We start from the raw sequence: 6004 nt of genomic DNA, 5'->3' as shown, positions 1-6004 counted from the left end.
TGCATGCCTCTTACACCCTCTGATGACAAGAATACGACGACAACAATTGACTAGCAGAGAAATATGCTGTCCTTTCATGACACCCCCAAATCAGCTGTTTCAGGGGGTGACCTCATTCTGTCTCACGATAGGGCCCTGTCTTTATTCTCACCTCTTCTTCTCTCTTGCTTCTGTATTCAGGCTTTGTACAGGAGTTGCTGACTGCTAAACTGTTAAGGTTTTGTTGTCTTGTCCATCTGGAATTCATCGGGAAGTTGCCACAACTCACTTCAAAATTGCTTTTGCTAAGCTGTAGAAAGGCTTAACCTTTTGGCCAAGGCCATTAATCTGATAGCAAATTAATTTCCGGTATGCGTGAAGCTTTGCACAGCGTTTGAAGGCACTGTCATTCTGATTCTCATAAAACTAGCCAGCGTTGAATTTAAATAGAAGCTAAACCATTTACCTCTATATATTTTGTTTTTTTTAAACAGCCACAATAGCAAAATCGATAGCTGTGCTCTCCTCCGATCGGCAGGAAATAATAAATTAAAAAATGCCTCAGAGAACGAAAGATTTCAGAGTGGTGACAAAGGCAAGTCATATGGACTGTTTTCTAATGGTCTATGCAAAAGCCTAAAATGGGTCCTCATCTCAAATGCAAAATGTGGGAAAGCCCTTAAATGATGTTGCAGCAAAGCAAGTGTTACTCCACATTTCCCATTGAGTTTCTCCATTACTTTCCTTATCACACACAGATCTTTTGGTGAAGCAAGTTTGTCACAGAAGACCTGTCCATCAACTATAATTGCACAACCTGAATTTGCAACTATGCAACTGAACCCCACCCAAAGGTAGGGGCAGTCTGAAAGTTCCAATAAGGAAGAAGGTGAGGGAGAGAGAGGTGAGAGGAAGAAGGTGAGAGAGAGAGAGAGAGAGAGAGAGAGAGAGAGAGAGAGAGAGATGGGCAAAGAGAGATGAGCTCTCCTCATCCACACCTTATTCCCCATATCCTTTGTTTCAGGCAGTTACCCCCCCCCCCCATTTCCTCTCACTTCCAATATTAGAGCTAGATTGGGAGAAAAATGCCTGAGGGGACAAAAGCCCAGAAGGCATGTTGAGAAAGGACAGGGGAATTATGCCCCCATCCCCTGTACATCCCCCTTTGACTTAAAAATTAGACACACGTCCATTCATTTACAAAGTATATGACAGTTTTCATTTATAACTTATCAGTCTCAAAGCAGTTCACACAATAAATATACAGCCATTAAAATAAAAAACAGCAATGATGAAAACATCCGCAACATGCAGTTTTATTTGTTTCTCATAATTTGTTTTATTCTTTTTGTAACCCACTCTGAGGTTGTTGAGGTTTTTAAAAATAGAATCAAGAAGTACCATACATTTTATTAAATATGTTGTTGTTCCCTGCCCATCTGGCTCTGGGTGGCTTACAGCGCATTAAAAATTGTAAAACATTAGACATTAAAAATTTCCCAATATACACTTGCCTTCAGATGTCTTCTAAAAGTCAGATAGTTGTTTATTTCCTTGACATTTGATAGGAGGGCGTTCCATAGGGTGGGGACCACCACCAAGAAGGCCCTCTGCCTTTCCTCCTGTAACTTCACTTCTTGCAGTGAGGGAACCACTAGAAGGCCCTCAGAGGTGGCCCCCCATGTCCAGGCTGAATGATGAGGGTGGAGACACTCCTTCAGGCATACTGGGCCAAGGTCATGAACGAGAGTTGTTTTGACCAGTGGTCAAAAATACAAACTCTCCCCACTTGGAAAAGTAGAACCTCCTTTTGAGCTGGACACTGATCCATTTAAGCTGGCTCAAAGTAGGATTTGCTCACTTCCCCAGCCAATAGCTCTCCCTCTGCCAGTCATCTTTTCCCTTTGCAAGTGGAATGTAGGAAGGTGCCTTATACCAAGTCAGACCATTGCTCCACCTAGTTCAATGCTCTCTATTCTGACTCTCTAGGTTTCAGCCAGGAGCTTTCCACAGCTCTGCCTGGAGGCAGCAGCAACTGAACATTGGCCTCCTGCATACAAGTCAGATGCTCTACTACTGAGCTACTGCCATTCCTAAAAATGAGAAACTTTCTGAAAGGAAGCCAGGTCTTCCCAAGCTCTTCCAGCTACCTATTTGGGTCCTCACTTTTTTCTCAAGCAAAGAAAGAAGAGGTGGGTACATGAAACAATCTGGGGTTGTGCAAACATTTCTGTCAAATTGTTGAGAGAGGAAAAGCACCCGCCCACGATGATTGGTGACAAAATGACTGTTCAACAGAAATGTTTTTGAAAGAGGCAGGAAGTGTGTTTATATTAGTATGGATGGAACAGAAATATGAACAACAATCAGGAGCTGCTCCAATCACATCTAGTTTGGTAATGATTATTTAAAAGGCCAATGTTGCAATAATTCAACAGAGAAGAAAAGGGGAGCTGTTTACCAAACGACTGGGCTGCCTTCAATTTTAATTTAGGAATACTGTGACTGCAGCTACTCTATCCACCTAATAGACTTGCCAAAGGAGAATGAAAAAATACCCCACTGCCAGTATGGGAACTGAGCTCATACTCTGTTATTTGTAGAGTTCCTTGATTAGAAGGCACAGGCTCTGTCTATCAAACCTGACAGCACCAGCTACAGAAGCAGTTTCAACTCATTATCACAGGCAAGAGATGCTGGGGTGGGGTGCGGCAATAATAGCCCTAGGTTGGTTCTCTTGTGCTTCCTGGCCATTCCCCTGCATTGTCACTTTTCTTCTTGCTAATCTGACTTGCTGCCCCAGGTACTGTGGAGATGCCATCCCCGTGCCAAAGTAAGCTTCAACTGCCCTTCTAGTTGGCTTCTCCACATGGAACAGGGAGGGAACATTAGCTTGTCCTTTGCCACAGGCAGCAAAATGTCACAATATAGCCTTGTCCAGAAGCAAACAAAAAGCTTTTGCAATTAGCTCTGTTCCCACTGGGGTCACATGCTTGAAAAATGCATGAGCATTGCAAGCTCATTTCTGCTCCAGTAATGTATAGTTAAAAAGAATATGGCATGATAGCATTGCATCAGCTCCTCTCTCTGCTCTCACAAGAGGCAGGCAATGAAGGAGAGTGGGGAGGCAGAAATGCTAATGCAATTGTGTCACATCACTTTTCCCCCCAATATCACACGAATGGGGAGACAACACGCCGAGGGAAACGTATCTCTCCGTGGCACCACACATGTCTTTATAAATGGGCCGTTTAGATGCTAATGACTCTGATTTTGTGTCCCTCGGAATCAAAGCTTAAGGACCGAGAAAAGAAAAGACTTCTTTACACAACACATAGTCAGACTCTGGAACTCGCTTCTCCAGTGGTGGCCACCAACCTGGATTGTTTTAAAAGTGAATTGGACAAATTAATGGAGGAGAGAACTACAGGGGCACAGACTTGGGCTCCAGGTTATGGCTGCCCAGTGGCATGCATGATGTAATGTGATGCCATGATGCCATGTTGTGTCGGTGACACGACAGCACTTCCGAGGCCTCACAGGACCTTCAATGCAACTTCCAGTTTCTGCTTATGGAAGTCATGTTTGGAGGCCTGGCAGGGCCCCTGACATCACTTCTGAGACCTCAAGGGGTTTAGGAGGTCACGTCTGAGGCCTCACAAGACCTCCACCTCCACCATCACTTCCAGTTTGTGCCAGAAGTCACTTTCAGGGGCCTGCCAGGCCTACGAGCGCAACTTCCGTTAGAAGCCAGAAGTCTTGTCAGAGGTCTCACGAGGCTTCAGATGTTGCTTCTGAGACCTAACAGGGTCTTGGAGGTCAGGTATGAGGCCTCATAAGACCTTGGTTGTGTCAGAGCCCCTGGCACCCAGGGCCCCCTTGAGCTGGCACCTATGGAGGGCCATTGGTGGCTACTAGCCATGGTAGCTATGCTTTCCTCCACAGTTGGAGGTAGCAGCACTTCTGAATGCCAGTTGCTGGAATGCTCTTGTTCTCATGTTCTGCTCCTTGGTTTCTCATGAGCATCTGGTCGACCGTTGTGAGAATAAGATGCTGGATTAGATGGACCATTGGCTTGATCCAGCAGCTTCTTCGTGTGTTCGTATGTTAGCTACAATGCCTTTCCCAATGGACCAGCCATGCCCATTCTTTCTTCAGCCTTCTCTTTATCACTGAGCTTTGTTCTCCATGATAAATGGTCAGATTTATTTTCGTCTACAATTTGTCTACACACTCAAGTTTCTCTATTATTTTCTCCCTTGACTATAATAAATCTATTTATTATGCGACTTAAGGCTATTTCTTCCCCTTTCCTTGCTTAATTGCTTTGCTCAGTACTGCGTCTGAATTTTCCAAAAGTATATAAGCTATAACAGGAACCTGAAGGGTCATTATTCTGGAAGCTTTTTCTTCACTGATCTGAAGGGTCATTATTCTGGAAACCTTTTCTTCACTGGCTGTTTTTGGCTGACCTGACACACAGAATAGTTTCAAAATAATGAGAAGAAAATGCGTTTGCAACATGATGCCAGAGGATGGCTTACCAACTGGGTTAGCAGTCATGAAAACAAGATGTTCTGAACTTTGTCCATGCGATTAATGTAGAAATTAGAGTGTATTAGAGACTCTAATTTGTGAGTCCATAGCAGGCAGCCATACTATTTCTTGATTAATAAATCACAATGGTGCATAATTACAACATGATTTTTTCAAGATCCCACAGCATGTACAAATAATGTAATTTAAGACCAGAGCAAATTGTACAGAATGGAGTACCTATGAGGACAGACTCGGATGTGCTTGTGCTGCTTCAGAATGTTTATCAATTTGCCAACTACACTTAACAAACTACCTTTCTGCCAATGCCCTTAAGGTAGTTTAAATTTGAATGAATGGTGTACACAGGGCCAACTCTACTATTAGGCAGAGTAAGGCTGTCTCCCCACAATTCTACCTAAGCACCCTGAGCTAGGCTGCTGTGCACCTCCTGAGCTAGTCCACTATTTCTCAGGGACAGTACAGGATGTTTTTGAACTATTATTCAGCTGTCAGACTGGTTAGAGTTGATATGTGGAATTGGAGGGAGGTGCCATCTTCTCCTTTGCCTCAGGCAGCAAAATGTATTGGGCTGGTACTGGGCATACACCCTCATAGAGTTGATACAAAAGAGAAGAGATGAGGGGTGAAGAGGAAAATACCCAAATCTGGGTCCCTGTTCTTATACAATGTAAAATAGTTATTATAAGGACCATGTGGAATGGCTGCTGAAGGAAGCAGTGCTGGGAAAGCAGTTCAATAGCAGCTGCTCCTTGCTATTTAATCTCCCACTCTGGGTCAGCCAGGTAGAATAGCCCCGAGCAGAGCACATATGGGGAGAGGATGAGTCAAATGACAGTTGAGCTCAGTCAGACGTGTGTATGTGTGTCCTAGAGGAAGAGGAATACATTTCAATATTTCCCTGGCATCAGAAAATCCAGCCAGAGATGGAAAACCTGGCCACCTGTGGTTATTGATCTTCACCGTGACTGTAACACTTTTGACCACGATGGCCTCTAATACCCTCCCCAACATTGCCTGCCCCTTCTCCATGGCAACAGGCACTGGTATGAAATTCCTTAAGCAACCGAGAAGATCCCTCATAATTGGCCCAACCATAATACAGCCATGGCTTGGATCAGAAGCCTGTCAGATAAAAAAATTCCGCTGGTGCAGAATTCAGGGGCCAGGTGGCTCACCGGGGCAAGATGGTTTGAACATATGACACCAATCCTGGTCCAAGTGCACTTGGCTGCCAATTAGTTTCCAGGCCTAATTCAAAGTGCTGGTTTTGACCTATAAAGCCTTAAATGGCTCAGGATCGCAATGCCTCAAGGACCACCTCTCCCCATATGAACCAACCTGGATCCTGCAGCCATCATCTTAGGCACTTCTTGTCTGCTTCATGAGACGTCTGGAGGGTGGCAACACAGGAATGGGTCTTTCCTGTGGTGGCTTCCCATTTGTGGAATGCTCTCCCAAGAAAGGC

This window comes from Podarcis bocagei (genome assembly GCF_964188305.1).
Source record: "Podarcis bocagei genome assembly, chromosome: 8".
Lineage (NCBI taxonomy): Eukaryota > Metazoa > Chordata > Lepidosauria > Squamata > Lacertidae > Podarcis > Podarcis bocagei.
Note: the sequence above shows the minus strand (reverse complement) of the source record.